The sequence below is a fragment of the Pan troglodytes genome, chromosome 3, assembly GCF_028858775.2.
Source record: "Pan troglodytes isolate AG18354 chromosome 3, NHGRI_mPanTro3-v2.0_pri, whole genome shotgun sequence".
Lineage (NCBI taxonomy): Eukaryota > Metazoa > Chordata > Mammalia > Primates > Hominidae > Pan > Pan troglodytes.
The window spans coordinates 14460078-14478921 of NC_072401.2; the positions used below are offsets into that span (position 1 = coordinate 14460078).

At 40.7% G+C, this 18844-nt stretch overlaps 1 long non-coding RNA gene across 1 annotated transcript in view; it reads left to right on the plus strand.

The window, feature by feature from the left end:
- Positions 1 to 7553: 7553 nt before the first annotated feature.
- The window catches only part of LOC750796 (uncharacterized), a 163173-nt gene continuing 151882 nt past the window's right edge, over positions 7554 to 18844 (plus strand). The window contains exon 1 of the long non-coding RNA XR_001716773.4: positions 7554 to 7848. This is a non-coding gene — a long non-coding RNA (uncharacterized LOC750796). The remainder of the gene's footprint in view (positions 7849 to 18844) is intronic.

An 18844-nucleotide genomic window follows, 5' to 3' on the forward strand; every position in this document is an offset into this window, starting at 1 on the left:
CAGTGCCTCCTGAACAGAAGGAGGGAGCTCAGGAGAGAAAAATCAGAAGAGTCTTCCTGGACTGAAGCTGGGAAGATGGTGGTGCCCAGGAGAGGAAGGGAAGCCAGACACATTTCTCTCTGAACTGAGCTACCACTGGCCATACAGTTCAAGTCACTGTTTCCAAAGGAAAAGATATAATGCCCTCTTAAAACTGTTCTGCCTTCCGCTCCAAAATGAAGGTCAGCAAGAGAGAAGTAGCATTCGAGATGCTAATGAAAGAAAACCCCAATGACTGCAGAAGCAATTTAAAGATTTGCCCGGATTTGTTTAGGCGCCCCTGGCTGTGCCTTCTACTTGCAATTTCTCCTCAGCAGCCTGGATAGGGAGATAAATACATTTTTTAAAAGTCCAACATTCAGGCACTTTTGAAACTAGGGAAAGCAGAACCTGGGAGGCTTAAAATATTAATCATGTATCCAGGCTTGCCAGAGAAAAGAGGATGGCGTTCTGCAGGTGTAATACAGAGAGAAAATCCCCTCCAGGAACGAGTGATACGGAGGTGGATTTCACTTGTGTGCACCAGACACAGACGGAAAGCTTGATTCATACTTAATGCAGACCTAGATTCAAAGGCCCCCTCCTTAAAGGGAAAGCTGCTGGCCAGAAGCGTTCCTTCAGGACACTCTGAGACCTCATTAGACTATCATTAAACAGCCAACGAGAATCTGCTGCAGCAATAGGCTGAGTCCAGAAATGCAGATGAAAGGCTTTAGGAATGTTGGATTAAAAAACAAAGCAGGAACATTCAGAGGTAAGAGTTTAATGGCAGGATTCCCAAGTCCCTCGTCCACAGCCTAGGAAAGATCATCATCAGAACTTACCAGGTAGTGATTCCACTCGTGCATCTCCTTTGAACCCTAGGAGGTGGACTTGGCAGGAGTCATTTTTATTAACCAGGAGCCCCTGGGCCTATCACCTGTTCCTCCCCAGGGCTCCCTCTCAAGCCAAATCTGCTTCCTGTGCTCATTGCGGTTTCTTATCACCAGCCACAGAGATTCTGTTTCTTCCTGATCCTCAAAATGGCTGCCACACACCAGTTTACTTTCTTTGCGCACGAGTTAGAAATCTATTCAGATCCCTGTGTTTATGCTGCTGAGGACGAGCCTGCAAGGTCTTTTTTGACTTAAGAATTTTAAAGCTACGAAAATAGTGCAAGTAGCAACAGTGAGGAAACAACCAGGGTTCTAGAATTTTAGAGTTCTTAGAGTTTAGTTATTGGTCTTTAGATTCTGTCTTCTTTCTGGATGTTTCTGGAAGTCTCAAGAACTCAATATTCTGTTTTTATTTCTAAAGTTGTACATAATTTTCTTTTACCTGCTCCTCCCATAACTTGTACTTTATTCTTGAAGTAGAATAAGCAGTTTGCTTTTCTTTGACCTTGCCCACAGCCTGTTCAAACTTCTACATCCTTTTTTTTCTCTCTCTCCCTGCTTTTAATGCCTGTGCCTGAAATGCGAAAATATTCTTCTCTTGATGAAGCCTTCCTCCACCTCCTGGCTTTCCCATTCTCCTAGAAGAACCTATAAGCACCTTCCATGAAAAAGTCCTAAGCAGGTGCTCACCCCCACCTAGGAACAACTATACTCTTCAGAAGTGGAACTTTAATCACCAGGGCCTAACATGATTGCTTGCACACAGTAGGTGTCTACTTGTGAAGTGGTCAGTGGAGTATGCCTTTGTATAATTGTCAAGTTCTTTTATGACTGCAAAGTGACTGGGTCTTGTTGAAACAGCTTTAGACTTAGGGACTCAGGTTTGTGTTTCAGATCTGTCATCCACTGGCTGAGTGGTGGTGGACGCTTTCCTCCAATTTTCTGAGCCTTAGTTTGCTCACTTATAAAGTGAGATCAATAACACCTGCCTCACAGTTGTTTTGTTTGTTTTGTGCTTTTCTGCATTAGAATTTTTTTTCCTTAGCAAAAACATTTTCAGAGGAAATAGGGAGCACATTTTGGAAGATATTCCTAGAAACTGTATTTATTTGCGTAAGTTCTAAGACTGGCTCTGGTCTTCAGTTCGTTTGAAGTTTCAAAGAAGAGACTTCAGAGTGGTTGAGTGTTATTCCCAGAGGCTGGGCAGCAGTTAGCAAAATGACCTCTCGGTGTTGGTCTTGCACCAGGTAGAATCAGATCCTGGTTTGTCTGCATGCTGACTGAGGTCAGAGAATGGTACATGAGATTTCAGTTCTTTTGTGGCAGGTGTAAAGGTCTCTATGTTCTCATGAGGCTTATGTCACCACCCATTTTTGATCTTTAAATTATTAGAATTGACTCAAGCTTCTCCCTCTGAATGCTTTTACTTATCCAGTTCCCTGTTCAGACTGTCATGGTCCTTTAAAGGAGGATAGCTTTGTTCCCCTGTGCCAAGTTTGACCACATGTGTCCTGGACTTTGGCTCCTAAGCCTCTGGCTCTCAGAGGGCCATTCTTCTCCAAAACCTCACTCCTTTAAAGACACCATGCTGGCACATGGACTGATTTTTTCTTTCACCAGGTCTCAAGAGATCCTCTAGAAACCCTGCCACGTTTATTCCCTCACTTCTGGCTCAACAAAGAAAATTCTGGAACAGCAACACGCATGTGCGTGTGTGCATGCACACACATGCACACTACATGCTTCATGTTTCTCCACCAAATAGCTCTTATCCTATTCTCTCCTTCCCTTTTTCTAAAACCTAGAGAGTTTTGCCCATTTTTTTTATGGGGTTGTTTTTGTTTCTTGTAAATTTGTTTAAGTTCTTTATAGATGCAGCACTGTTCACAATAACAAAGACATGGATGGAATCAACCTAAATGCCTGTCAATGATAGCCTGAATAAAGAAAAGGTGGTACATAGACACCATGGAATACTATGCAGCCATAAAAAATGAGAACATGTCTTCTGCAGGGACATGGATGGTGCTAGAGGCCATGATCCTTAGCAAACTAACACAGGAACAGAACATCAAATACTGCATGTTCTCACCAGTGGGAGCTAAATGATAACACGTGGACACATAGAGGGGAAAAACAGACACTGGGGTCTGTTGAACAATGCGGGGTGGGAGGAAACAGAGGATCAGGAAAAATAACTAATGGGTACTAGGCTTAATATCTGGGTGATGAAATAATCTGTACAACAAAGCCCCATGACACAAGTTTGCCTATGTAACAAACCTGCACTTGTACTGCTGAATGTAAAGCAAAAGTTTAAAAAAAGACCTAGAGACTCTTCCCTCCCAGTCCCATCAGGTCCCTCAAGGAAGCCTCTTGCTGCAGTCTAAAGACACACACATACGTGAAAGCACAAGTTAGTTAATAGTCATTTGTGCTATATATTGATGAACAGCAGGACATACAATTGACACAGGGAGACGGAAAGTTTAGGTTCACATTTCTAGTTCTTTCTTTTCCTAGCAGACCTACATAAAAAGCCAAATTATAATCAGAACTTTGCCTGGTGGGAATAAAATCAGAGCAAAGGCTGTTTAATGGATTTGGAAGTATAGTGACATCATGGGACAGTCTGATATCTCCATCTTCCATTTGGGATGCTTTTGCCAAATGAGAATGAAACAGTGTTATTTCTTTCCTTCCTTAAAGATCTATGATTTCATAAACCTCAGTTGCTAAGATCAAGTTCTCAGAATAGAAGGGGTTAGGGGAAAAACAATTTAAATATTTTACTAAATACACTTAAAAGACAGAATGGATTGGTATTGTAAAAGTATTCACTTGCTTTGTAAGCCAGATTCATGGCTATGAAACCCTGCTCCAATAAATAAGCTTCTCCTGGATTGCTTTCTTCCTTGTTCAGGAAATATTACTGCAGCATTGCAATCTGCTGAGACCAAATATTTCACCAGCTTTATGTTGTGCAGTGTGTACCTCTCTTTCAGCTTTTTAAACCAGCTTTTTCTGGCACGGTATTTGTTGGCTTTTGCGTGTGTGTGTGTGTGTGTGTATGTGTGTGTGTAACTTTTTCATAGATCTCAAAAAAATGTCCAGCTGTTTCACAAGTTACAAACACATTGCCTGGCTCTGGCTCTCTTTTGGATGGATTTTAGATAAGGTGGCTAGGGAAGACTGAATTAAATTTAAGCAATTAAATGAAGGAAGGAATCATTCAAAATTTGGGAAAAGAGAATCCCAGGCCAAGAGACTAGTCATTGCAAAAACAGAAAGAAGGCCAGGACCAGAGTGGAATTGCATGAGTTGGAGAGAGGTGGGGGATGAAATGTACTGGGGCTCAATCACATGGGGTTTCATGGGTCATGTGAGGAGTGTGGGGGTTTGTCCTCAAGGTGATAGGCAGCTGCTACAGATTCCAGAGTATTTGATCATTAGCATGACCTTGGAGAGGGCTTGGATCACACTGTACTCAGCAGTTGTGTGGTTCCCTTTTTTATGTTTCCATGCTGGTCAGCTTACTTGTGGCCAAAGTATTTTTTCTCTAGATACGTTAATGTCTTCATTGAGGTTAGCCTTCATCCTGCTGGCCTCGGGCCCACTCTGTTTCTGGGAGGTGACTTTGCATATCTCATTCTAACTGTACTAATTTTCTAGTTTAACTCTTTGTGGTACAATTTCTTAGTTCTTGGGGTGAATATCACTATTACCTTGATACCCATGTACCAAAAACATTATCATACACACAGTTGCTTTAGGAATTCAGGCCAACAACAGGTTTTTAAAAAATGCTGTTTGGAGTCCAGGTGTGTTGGGAGCTCTAAAAGCAAAAGCCAGACTGAAAACACTCAGCATTCTCAGAGAGAGAGGGAGAGTTAGAAATAAACACTTACGTCATCCCTTTATTCCCTGCATTGATGCAGTCCAGACGGATGATGGCCTAGCATTTTGGATTTGTCTGCTTTCCTCATTAATTCTCCTCTCAATTCTGCTTTTATTATCTACAATGACAATGACAATGACACACTATCCCTAGGCTGCTTCTAAAGTCATCTAACTGTCACTAGAGCAATATAGGCTGGCATCTTTTTGCACAGTAAACAAATTAAAGTGCTCCTGGTATCTGAACATCTTGATTAAAGCATCATTGTCATTCTTATGATTACTAGTATTTTTTGGAAACCTACTGTGTACAAGGCATAGTTAATAGCTTTACATAAAATATTTCACTTAATTGTTGCAACAGTGCTTTAAAGCTGAGGGTCATTCGTCGAATATACAGAAAACGAAAGGAGTCTGAGAGTGCTAAAGCACATGTCCGTAATCAAAGTCTATTTCTAAGGCAGACCTGCACATTCATGCATCCCAAGCTTCACCCACTTTATTCTGTGCATCCCTTTAATTCCAGACTGTTCTCGACTACCTCCCTTCGAAAGGCTTTTTCTTCTCCCTGAGATTTCCGTTCACCTTTGCTTTCTCTACTCAGAGCCTGTCTTCAAAATCTTTCAAGGTTACAATTACTCTTTTTTTTCTTTTTTTGTCTCTCTAATCTCTGATGTCACAGACTGTCATTGCTGCAGGAGGCCTTGGAGATTATTTTCTCTGGATGTTGCCAATCTTGAGTCTCCAAATAGTCGACTTCCAGCTGTTTTCAATATTCAGAAATATCTAGTTAAATCACAGCACTGTTTGGTTTGTACAACTCAAATATAAAGTTAAACAATTATTATTTGATGAGTATAATTTGTCTAGTAGAGAGACCCATGGTGGGGTAAGTGGAGAAGAAAAAAATTTTTTTGGTGAAAACTCAGAAATAACACCAATTTGGTCTTGTTTGCTCTTTTATAGATGACTCAACTGATGTCCACTGGGAGGAAAAGTGAATGTAGATTAAGGTTTACCATGAATACAAATTAAGCTTAGGTTGCCTAACTATTCTATCTTTCCAGAGAGTGGCAGAACAATCATTCATGGAGAATTTATTGTTACTTCCAATTGAATAGCACTGGTTATTAAAAGTTTCTGCTTTTCTGTAGTTTTTAACCTTTGGTTCAAGTTCTCTGGAGCGTCACACAATGGCTCTTGTTACTATTACAAGTGATGCCTTTCAGCCATGGGGATATGAGAGTGACGGGCTCACTGTTAGATATGCCAGCACCAGGAAAGGGGTTATGGCCATCTTCACGCAGACCATGACTGATAAGTCAATTGTTTTCCTTAACAAGGTCTATGAGCCATGTGCAGTGGCTTATGCCTCCTAGCTCTTTTGGAGGCTGAGAAGGGAGGATTCATTAAGCCCAGAAGTTTTAGAGCAGCCTGGGCAGCATAGTGAGACCCCATCTCTTAAAAAAAGAAAAAATTTAGTCAGGTGTGGTGTCGTGTGCCTGTGGTCCCAGCTACTTTGGAGGCTGAGGCTGGGGGAATCCCTTGAGCCCAGGAGGTTAAGGCTGCAGTGAGCGATGTTTGTGCCACTGCACTCCAGCCTGAGTGACACAGTGAGACCTATCTCAAAAAACTGAAAACAAACACACACACAAAAACAACCCGCATGAGTCTCTCTGTCATTTGACACTGTTTGCTGCTTCTGCCACATGTCTTAGAGCTTTGAATTGCAGATGTACTTAACTACCTGAACTTCTGCCTATGTCCTGGGTTCCTTCTTTCTAGAATATTCTCTGTCCTACTCTCTTCCCCAGATTTACTTCCTCTGGGAAGCTTTCTACCACATAAAATGACTGGATAAGTTCCTCTAATACCTGCTTCAATTGTACCTTGAGTGTTTTCTTGTATATAACATCCAATTATTATTAGCCACTTATTTCTCTCTCTTATTACTAGGACTGTGTGTTCCTAGTGGCCAGGAATGATATTTTACTCTTACTCTCTTAGCCTTAAGGTCTAGTGCTTGACTGAGATACATAATGGGTTTCTAGTGAAATGAATGACTGGATAAATGAATGAATACATTTTGCAATAACACAATTTTAACCTCCTTGTCTTTTCCTTCATTTACTCACCTAGAGCTCTGGTAGCATTGCAAAGACCCTTCCAGTGTCTTGTCCAAGCCCATGCATCAACTCGACTTATACTCTTTCATTATCATGGCAATAGGAAGTGGGAAGTTTAGAAGGAAGAGAAATGGGATGAGGGAGGGAGGAACAGAGAAGTAGTAGCCAGGAAGAGGTAATCACATCAGAATAAAAAAGTTTATTTCATTGATGAGGAAACTGAGACTGAGAAAGGAATGTGACTTACGTAAGTCACACAGGAGAGACCAGAACCTCGTTTTCTGGCTGCCGACCCTATGCCTTTCCACTGTATATGAATATTTCAGCAAGTGCATCCGCCACACACAGACAAAGACATACTGGTTCATTTCCAAAGACAACAACCTCATTGTCAGGGTCATGGGTTGAAATTTAAAGAATTATTCCTGATTTAAACACAGCCTCTCACTTGGAGCAATGACTCAGGCTAATTTTGCAGGCGGCATGTTTTCCTTTGAGATTTCTCACCCGATCTGTTCCCCATCTCCTAGATTGCATAAGGGTAATGATGAATTCCTTGACTGGATCCCAACTTCCCGAGGCTCAAAATAATCACTGTTCTGTTTTCCATGGGAGATGAAGATATATATTAGGATTTTAACATTCTTTGAATATCCACTTTGAAAACAGGAGACATCCGCGGCAGGTGGGGCTTGCAAATGATATTTCTAATCAGATGTTCATCCAGAAAGTAATTAACTTTAGGAAAGTAAAGGCCCTAGAGGCTTCTGAAAAGATTTCCTTACTCTCAATTCTCCCTGAGCATTGCTTGATCTTTGCCTCCCCCTGAGCTGTAGAGCCCAAAGGGAAGATGAGAAGCAAGTCCTGCTGATATGGATGCGGATCACATTTGCGTGACTCAGAGCTGTGGGGTAAGAAGCCTTTCTTCCACCTGTCGTCTCACCACCCCAACCCCAGAGCCCTCAGGGTTGTGTTTTCTCATGTTTGTGAATTGCTCAGAGCTCTGCCAGGCTTTTCAGTTTTATCTGGCCTTCTGCCTTGGCTGCCTTGCCTCTCCTTTTAGGAAATCCAAGGGTGGAGAAATGAATAATCTGTTTCTGAAGTCAGAGAGACATGAGTCTAAGCCCTGGGTCGCCACTTCCTAGCTGGGTAGCAGTGGGCGAGCTGCAGCCTCTTTCTGAGTCTCTGTTTCTTACTGATGACCTGGGTTATTAGAGGACCATTGAGACAGCCCACCCATAAACTCCTAAGAAAGCACTCGGCTTGATGCCTACTTCCTAGAGGTTTCTCAGCAGTGTTCCTATTATTGCCTAGCTCCATCCTGTATTTTTGTGATAAAACCATGTTTGGATACAGTTTGGCTAGTGTGTTAGTTTCCTAGGGCAGCTGTAACAAAGTACCATAAAGTGGGCATCTTAAGACAACAAAAATGAAATGTCTCACAGTACTCAAGGCCAGGGGTCCTAAATCAAGGCATTGGCAGGGCCACGCTCCCTCTGAAACTTGTAGTAGAGTTTTTCCTTGCCTCTTTCTAGCTTCCGGTGGTTTGCTGGCAATCGTTGGCATTCCTGGGTTTGCAGCTGCTTAACTCCAGTCTCTGCTCTTGTTGTGACACGGAGATCTCCCCATGTGTCTCTGTCTTCACATGGCCATCTTATAAGGGCACTAGGCATGAGCTCATCTTAACTAATTACATCTGCAACAGCCCAATTTCCAAAAATGGTCGCATCTGAGGTACTGGGGACTAGGACCTCAACATATTTTTATTGTTGACACAATTCAGCTTATACGAGGTAAATACTACATTATATGCTAAAATATTTTAGTCTATTTAGTCAGTGTAAAATACAAACTTCTGTCTTGATTAGATTTCACTTGGGAAATGTATAATTTATTTGGCTTCATTAGTCTACTTGTTCGTCTTTCTCCTCTATTCCAAGCCTCCTAGCCACTCTTCTCACTAATCCATTATTCGCTCAGCATCCAGTGTTCTCTCCCTAATATCTTCTCCTTTCTAGAACAATCATCTGTCCAGATCAGTCATCTTTTTCTTCCTAGGATGAAGGTCAAATTTCTCACCTTCACACAAATTCTCTTTCAGGAGCTGCCCCTCATTTACCTGTGGGGTGACTAACTGTCCCAGTTTGTCCTGGAATGCCCTGGTATTAGCATTAACGTTTTTGCACCCTGAGAAACCCTTCTGTCCTGGACAAGCCAGTTTTCACCCTGTTACTTTTCTGCATGTTTTGGCTACAGATACTCTCCGGCTATTACAGATTTTGTCTTTCCACATGTGTGTTGCATTGGCATTAGCTGTTTGCTCATTGTGCTCTGCTGCCAATTACATGTTTCTTAGGGGATTGAAATCCAGACAAATCTGGGTTTGAATTTCAACTCTTGTGGCCTTAATAAATGCATACTTTATCAGTGTCCATCAACATCAAAAAAAAAAAAAAAAAAAAGCAAAAGGGGCATAAAACTATATATCCTTTGGTTGTAGTGAGGGTAAATTAGATATGATGAATAAACCACCTGGCAGAGTGCCTGACAGTTACTGGGTATTGCAGAAATGGTAGATGGTTTTTCACTGGTTGGTATGTGTGTATACTGCAGCACAACTGTGTTCAGTAAGTGCTTTCTGAATGAAAGCTCAAAGCTCCAGAGCTCGAATCTCTTGAGCAATGATCTTCCTATCCTGTCATTTTCTCTCTCTGACTTAAATCTATTCTTTCAGAGGTTAGCCTTACTAAAAATTTGGTTCAAAGCCTTGCCAAGTAATGTGAAATATGACAGATGTATTTCCTATGGATCTTTTACTCCTGGAATTTTCCATGTGTCAATAATTTCCTACCCTCCAGTAGATTTTGATCTAGCCAGATTCCTTGCCTGGTCCATGAAGGGAAAACAGAAAACTGAAAGACCTTGAACTCCTTCTTGTACCCCAGTTCTCATGAACTCAAAACACAAACTCATTTAAAGTTAGTGTGGCATCATCAGCTGAAAGCTGAGAGTAATTTAAAGGCTTTTCTTCTCTATCAGCTCCCTGAGCCCCTCCAAACAGAAGCTTTTTTTTTTTTTTTTTTTGTTAGTTCATGTCTTTTATTAACCCCTACAGTTACTTGTCTTCTGGTTTGTTGAAACAGTAAGTCAGACAACATTTGCCACAATAATGTCTGTCAAAGTGGCTTGCCATAAACACCCCAGCACCACAACAGAAGCATTTTAAACTAATGCCTCTTGAGAGTTCTGTGTATGGAGTGCTGAGAATGAATGAGATTGTCTCCCACCCCAGAGGGTAGCAGGAAAAATTCTGATTGTGGTCAACTATCTTCAGCTTCTGGTTTTCCCTAAGATCCTTATTGTAGGGCCACTTGTTCTTTTTATCTAGTAGGTATTTGATGTCATGATGAGATTAATAATTCACAGAGTCTGGGCAGTATTTTTCCACTGAGGGCTGTGTGCAGAAAAAAAGCAGAGTGCTGGCAAAACCCGAGGGCTCCTGACAAGGTCAGATGCCTTGTGCTTCAGCAAGTGCTCAGAATCCCCAGTAACCCCTTCCTTGCTGAAAATAACACATAGAAAGGCAGGGATTTTTAAAGGACTTTTTGCTTTCTTGGCTGGGGTTAAAACGAGTTCAATTAAATAGACCTCTAGAGATGGCTGAACAACAACAGTGACAAAATGTAAATAAAATTTTAATTATCAGTTCCAAATAATAATTTAAGAGGGATTATCAAATCATATATGATTAATTGTTATAGATGATGAGAAGGTTAGTAGGGGGAAGAGGAGGTGTGATCCATGACTCTTATTATTACTAGTGCTTATTGTGATTATTCCTAGCTACCATTTCTTTGAGTTCCAGGAATTCTGCATTGCATATGATATCTTCTCTGATTTTTACACCAATTTTTGGGATAGACAACATTATTCCCACCTAAAAAATGCAAAAACTGTGGCCAAGACAGTCAACAAGGCTTTTCAAAGGCCACAAAGGTGATAAGAGGTGGAGCCAGTGTTTGACTCTAGAGTTATATATCTTTGGACGTATATCACTGCTTTCTACATGTACTATGTCACCTTCCAGTAATAATTAAAAATTAATGGTCATGAAAAGGCTTCTTAGCATTTCACAGGGATATAAGAGTTTTGATACCTCTTATATCCTTTTCTACTTGCTTCTCACAGCAGCCCTGGGCAGGAACAGGTTGGGGATGACTACCTCCCACTGGCAAATGTAGAGCTTGGAAGGAGGTTGGGTGATTCCAAAGCCAACTAATTAGTGATCAAGACACTCCTAGAACTCAGAACTTCTGACTCCACCACTAGAGCATTGTACTCTGTGTTTTAGAGAACAGAAGGGCTTATATCAGTGGTAGCTGTCATTTTTTTGTTCCAACCTGAGCCAAAGGAGGTGAAGCTGGAAACAGGTCTAAACTCAATATTCTACCTTCGCTGATCTCTAAATCTACCTTGCTAAACTCCTGTGGATTCCTGGGCAGCACGGCTCTTACCAGACTTCTCATGGCAATGATGAGGTCTGCCATCTTTTGTTACTGTCTGTTTTCAAACTCTGGTTGTCCAGCTTCGTGGTGATACTACGATCTCAAAAACCTTTTCATAAATTTGTTTCCTACTTAAATCCCCCAGAATCAGGTTCTGTTCTTCGTAGCTGAGCACTCTGACTGACACAGTGTTTCACCAACACTGTGTGCAAAGCAGCCACAGCACTGCTATGTAGTCTGTCTTCAAGTAACCCTGGTTCCTGCCCATTTCTCTTTCTTAAAACCATAGATTGCCAAAGTATGAACCATAGGTTTCATACTTTTGCTAACCCATCATCTCCAACATTTTTTATTGAACATGATTCTTAGAACTCCTAAGGGGCTGGTTTTAGGTTCACTCCAGGAAGGAGAGAAAAGCCTAATGAATATGGAGAAGGAGAATGACGGTGTTACAGCTTCAGCTGGTCAGGATTTCCTTAGCCAGTGTGCTGATTTTTCTCCTTCCTTTTCTCTTGCTATTTTCCCCACCATCTCTTTCTTCTCCTTATCTTTTTATGCCCATTCTTTCTAACTTTCTCCAAGTAGAAGAAAAATGAGAGATATTTAGATCTCCTGAAGTCTGAGCATCAACTTGAGCCTCTTTTGCTATGAACGTGTTCCACATTATTTACCACACTATTGCACAATAAACTTATTTAATCTCTGCAAGCCTTTGGATGGAGAGATTATTATGTTCTTGTTATGGAGCAAGGAGAGGGAGTATAAACTAAAGTTTGAGGCATAATGGGACTTGTTTATGGCAGGGTGGCTCCTAAGCAACACATTCTTCTTTCCCACGAGGTTGTCAGCCTCAGCTAAGGGACAGCACAACACAGGCATTAGAACAACAGACCAGGAAAGAGAAAGCTTTTGGGGTACTTGCTCTGCTACTTACCCAACCATGTATCCTGAACAAGTTACTCAAACTCTTCACATCCTAGACAACACCATGGGAGTGCAGGAATGGGAGTGCAGGAGTGTGCAGGCTGGACACTCAGTGAAAGATAAATAGAATTAAGGCATTTTGCCTGAAATGTTTCCTTTGCCCTACATTCAGTTTGCCTCCCTACAGCCTGCCTCCTGAGATATCCCTGGCAGGCATGCAATCTAGCTTTCTTTCCCAGCAAGCGGAGATGTCTGAGTCCCAGAGGGCTTATGCCACCAGATATATTCTCGTGGTCTCTTCACATAGGAAAGATGTGCCACCAGAACACAGAGTTTTGTCTTTTTTTTTAGCTTAAGTTACCTATGGCTGTTTCTAACTGATCACATTTACTACTTAGAACAAAATCGAATGGGGACTAGGGTAGAGCACAATTATAATAGTAATTCTTAATTTTGTCTATAATTGGTGAGGTCTGGGAAGTCAAGGGTCACATTTCTGCCCCAGGAAAATCACTGACTATATTGTTAGGCTTTCAAATAGATTGCATGAGGCTCTATGGCATTGGGCACAGTTGGGATAAATTCTTGGTTCTGCTACTTACTCATCAGGGTTCTCGGCAAGATTATTTAACCATTCTATGCCTCAGTTTCTTCTTCCAATTTGAGGATAATAATTCTAGAAACTTCTTCTTGGAAATGGAATGGTTGTAAAGATTAAACAAGAAGATCTCTGTTAAGCAGTTAGCTCTGTGTCTGACTCAGAGAGAACCTTCAGTTAATGTTCACCATTATTACGTTCAGTACCTAAGACACAGTAGTTGATGATAAATAGCAATCATATTTCCCACTGTTTGGTTGGCATAAGTGGCATAAGTCATGGGTACAGTACCCTAGTACTTTTTCTTCAGAGTAAAATTGAGAAATCTGCTCATCAGAATCAGGCTTCTATCTTAAGAAACTCAGTTGGCAGAAATAAGAGTTTCATGTGCTACCCCCACTAAAAAATGTAAAATCTACCATTGTGTTTTCAACCTAAAAAATATTGGGAAGTAGGGAAAGCTTTTTTTTTTTTTTTTTTTTTTTTCACTTTTCCAAAATGACTTGCCTAGTGCTGGGGAAGTGGAAGAGAATGGATAAAGAAAGGTACAGGAGGAGGTGACGTGTTTGAAAGGCATTTTATAGTGTATCAAGAGATGAGTTCTGCTATTCATTTTTTTTTTTTTAAACAGAGTCTCACTCTGTCACCCAGGCTGGAGTGCAGTGGTGCGATTTTGGCTCACTGCAAGCTCTGCCCCCCAGGTTCAAGTGATTCTCATGCCTCAGCCTCCCCAGTAGCTGCGATTACAGGCGCCCACCACCACACCTGGCTAATTTTTGTATTTTTCCTAGGGACGGGGTTTCACCATGTTGACCAGTCTGGTCTCGAACTCCTGACCTCAAGTGATTCACCCACCTTGGCCTCTCAAAGTGCTGGGATTACAGGCATGAGCCACCACGCCCAGCCAGCTATTTATTTTAAAACTCACCAGCTTTGTGTGTGTAAGCCTCGTTGGCTAGATTGCATATTGTATAGAGGTACAAATTGTGATTAGAATTTTCTTTGCTTTGCACATACATATTGTTCCTACGTACTATTTAAAATGTCTTTTTACCTATCTATACTGTGTGTGTCTTTGTTTTGTTTTCTTTTTTGAGACTTGCCATTTTGCCCACACTAGTCTTGAACTCTTGGGGTCCAGTGACCCTCCCACCTCAGCCTCCCAAATTGCTGAGATTACAGGTGTGAGCCACCACACCCAGTTCATACCGTTTCATTTGCAGTTTCTCCCAGTTCATGCCTCTGTGCTTTTGTCCATGTTGTTTTCTCTGCCAGGAAAACATGTATCTGGCTGTTTAAGTCATCTCTCAAGATTATGCTGCAATGCCACATCCTCTGGAAGGGGGCTGCTTCCACCCAAGGAAGGCTGGTTGATCCCTTGGGATTTCTCACACCAGAAGCAAGACTACTCACTGGCACACCAACTAGAGCAACGCAAGTGCTCACATAATCTGACACAGCCAGGACAAACAACACCATCAGTACTCTCAGAAAAAAGGTCTTTAGATATTTTAAAGGTGTTCACTTGGCCAAATTGTCTTAATCCTATCTATAAGGATTTTAAACTCTTGTTGTCTTGAGCTTCCCATTACAAGGAACAGATGCGTGTTGTTTGGATAAAGAAGAGCCAGGGCTTGGCTCTTGGTTCGCGCTACCTGTCAGCTGAAGGAAAACTAAATTTAAACTTTCTCTTTTTTTTTCTTTTGAGATGGAGTCTCGCTCTGTCGCCCAGGCTGGAATACAATGGCATGATCTTGGCTCATTGCAACCTCCGCCTCTTGAGTTCAAGTGATTCTCCTGCCTCAAGCTCCCAAGTAGCTGGGACTACAGGCGACTGCCACCATGCCCTGCTAATATTTGTATTTTTAGTAGAGACAGGGTTTCACCAGGTTGGCCAGGCTGGTCTCAAACACCTGACCTCAGTTGATCCATCTGCCTCGGCTTCCCAAAGTACTGGGATTGCAGGCATGAGCCAGCATGCCCAGCCAACTTTCCCATTTTTTTAAAAGGGATATAATGATAACTATTTGAAGGTGTGACATGAGATCAACTATGATAATGTATTTCAAGTATCAAGCATGCCTCTGGGAGCCAGTAGACACTGACTAAACAGTAGTTATCATAAAGTTCTCTGTCCTTACAGGACATTCTGGGGTGCCTTTCCAAGAAATGGCAGTTCACTTCCCATTAAACACACATGAAAACCTTTTTGTACAAAATGGTCCTTGATGTATCTTATCATAGAAACAGCCTAACTGCATGTGCTACTCCATCTTTTTGGGAATGATAACTTTGCCAACCGCAAGGATCATATTCATGAAAAATATCATTGTTGGTAATTGTTGCTAGTGAAATTGAGATATAATAAAATATATGGGTTTATGGGATAGACAATTAAAATGGCATTAAGGTATTTTTAAAAAGCAAATGAGTGTTGTAAAGGACATTTAATTTCAAAACAGGTGATTCATTAAGATTAAAATCTTGCTTGTTTTCACTACAGACAGTGCTGTTATCACAATTATATTGATGAGGACAGGCTTAGAGAGGTAAAGTGAAAGGTGCAGTACTTGTTTCATTTCCCTTCATGACATTTTAATTAATTAATTAATTTCATTTATTTATTATCTTCAGAGAGACATGGTCTTGCTCTGTTGTCCAGGTTGGAGTGCAGTAGCATGGTCATAGCTCACTGCAACCTCGAACTTATGGGCTCAAGCTGCCCTCCTGCCTCAACCTCCTGAGTAGCTGGGTCTATAGGCCCATCCCTGGCTAATTTTTTATGTGCCACCATCACTGGCTAATTTTTTAGTTTTGTAGAGATGGAGCTTCACTATGTTGCATGGCATTTATTAATTGTAGTTTGGGTGAACAATTTGAATGACTCTTCTGACATTCTTTACTGTTTATTTTTGTTATGAATTCTCCAAAAAACCAGCATTGAGTTTGATTGTTATTTTATTAGTACTATGACCAGGTATGTCATAGTTCCAGAAAACACATGCAAGGTACAAGAGTGGAAGGGAAGTCATAGTGGCATGCTTTCTTTCTTCTTCTTCTTCTTCAACAAATCTTCTATTTTAAACTAATTTTAGACTTAGAGAAAAATTATAAAAGAGCACAAACTGTTATTTTATATCCCTTATCCCATTTGCCCTAAAGTTAACAATATTAACATCTTACAGACTGTAGTGCAATGATCAAAACCAGGAAATTTACATTGGTACAATATTATTAACTAAATTATAGTTTTTTCAAAATTCACCAATTATTCTTCTTCTCCTTCACCTCCTCCTCCTCCTCTTTCATCTTCTTCTTCTTCCTCTTCAAGACAAGTTCTTGTTCTGTTGAACAGGCTGGAGTGTAGTGGCATGGTTAGTCTCACGTTAGTCTCAAACTCCTGGGCTCAATCAATCTTCTTGCTTCAGCCTCTGGAGTAGCTGGGATTACAGGTGCGAGCCATTGCTCCTGGTAATTTTTTTGTTTATTTGTTTTGTTTTGTTTTGTTTTGTTTTAAATAGTCCAATTCAAGCTCCTACGTTGCATCTAGTTGTTATTTCTCCTTAGTTGCTTTCAGTCTATAATAGTTCCTTAGTCTTTCCTTGTCTTTCATGACCTTCACACTTCTAAAGAGTAATGATCAGTTATTTTGTAGAATGCCCCAAGGTTTGGGTTTGTGCAATATATTCTTATTTTTGAAATGAGGTTATGTATTTTTTTCCAAGAATGCCACAAAAATAACATGGTGGCATCCTTCTCAGTATAAAATATCCAGGGCTTCATGGTGTTGACATTTTTTATTACTGATGATGCTTCCCTCAGTCACTTGATTACGCTTGTGTCTGCCAAGTTTCTCCATTGTAAAGTTAGTATCTTTCCCTTTGATGTCGATAAATATCTTAGGTGAGATACTTAGAGACTATGCAAATCTCATTTCTTTTCTAACTCTCACAATTTAATTTGTGGATCATGTCTACATCATTTATTCCTGTGGCATTTGCCTATTGGAGATTCCAGATTCCTTCTTTCCTTCTATATTTATTAATTGGAATTCTACTGCCTCTTCTTCCTGATTTTCATATTTATTTTATTTTATTATATCACTAGAGTGTATTTGTGGAATTCTATGGGTTAAAATCCAACACACTACCATTATTTGTTATGTACAAGTAGCATTCACTTCACAGTGGCCTTGACTAGGTTTGAAATGGCATTGGGAAGGATGAGTGGAGATGCGGACTAAGCTCAAGGCCTCAGCCTACCCCTCCATCGTGAATTGAAATAATTATATTTATATCAGCATGTTGAGTTCTGCAGGTGGATATGGAGCATAAAAATATGAGATACAGAAAGAGAGGGAGAGAGAAAAACAACAAAAAGAAACCGAAGAGCCACATGAAAACAGTTAGGAGAGAGAAGAGAGTAGCTCTTTCTAGAACGCTTCCTGAATAGAGGCAGGCACTAGCGACCCATTATGCTATTCTTGAGTAAGTAGAACAAGAAGTTACCTATTTATCTTGAGGAAGAGTGTGTATACCTTTAGGAAACTTGGTTACATTTAAAAAATGCAATAATTGAGAGTTCTTCTGTAATAAAATTTATCTCTGACCAAATAGAACTCTTGTAGATTTTGTCTTATTTCAAAATATCTTTTTATGTTTTAACGTAGGGCTAGTCATCAACATTGACTGAATCTTTTGTGAGACTTCAAGAGAGGGATTGAAAGAAGTAGGAGACATGAAATGTTCTGGAAAGACGTATATGTTATCTGGAACAATGAGGGGGGATAACTCTCCAAATTACTCAAATCCTGAATTAGAGACCAGAAATTCAAGTTCTAGTCTTGAGTTAGTATGCTGGGAGCTTAATATCCTCATCTGAAAAATGAGGCTGTTGTATTTGATGGTCTCTGAAATCCCTCTCTTTCAGCACTCACGTTTTGTGCTTTTTTCTGTAATATGTTTGTTTAATGTTGGTTTAGTGGGTGTGTTGTATTTACTTATAAGGAATGCCTGGAGAGTTTAAAGCATTTTAGCCCCAAGGTCTATGAACTAGAAGTACCCCAAAGTGGACCAATGCAAGCTGGCAGGATTTGCAAAGCTTTGAAGGGCTCTGGGAATTCCCGAAGACAAATACACCAAGCCCTTCTGCACTTGATGTTTCAGTGTAATTGTTCGAAATCAGTTGCTGTTGGGCACATATGCTAGAGAGTTTGGTTTTAAGCCTAGCATATGGTGGCTTTGGAATAAATTTTGGATTTTTTTTAAAATCCTTGGCTTGTGCATCTTCCTAGTTCTTGCAAATGACAGAAAAGAGAGTATAATGAGAGGACTAGTCTAGTTAGGGGTATTATATAAGTGAAGGCTGCTTTTCTCCACTGAGGGGGCTGACATTTAGCATTTGGAAGCTTGAATCATATTTTTTTTCTTTCTTTGTGTTTGTCTTTGTGTCTACCTGTCTTGGTTTGAGTCTGTTCTCCCGCCTTCTCTCTCTCCCTCCTTCCCTTCCTCTCTCTCCCCCTTCTTCCCTTTCTCCTTTCCTTTTTTGCTAATGAGTTCCTTGGGGGGTAATTTGTGACCCAGAAGATGAATAGAGATTTTCTGTGAGACAAGTTTCTATTTATTGGAAAGTCATGAAAAGCAGAGAGGCCACAGGCAACATAGTTCTCTTTGTAACCAGGCCAGAGCCTGCTCTCGGCTAAGGGATGGCCCCTCCTGGGGCATGCCGTCCAGGTAAAGAGGAGAACTAATTCGTTTTCCTCAGCAGAGCCCAAGTCATCTGAGTTTTGCATTTGTAAATTTTTTACATATGGAAATTAGAGTCAGAAGGAACCTTGCAGTCCTTTTAGGTCAGTGTGCTCCAAGGTGAGTTGGATTTTTG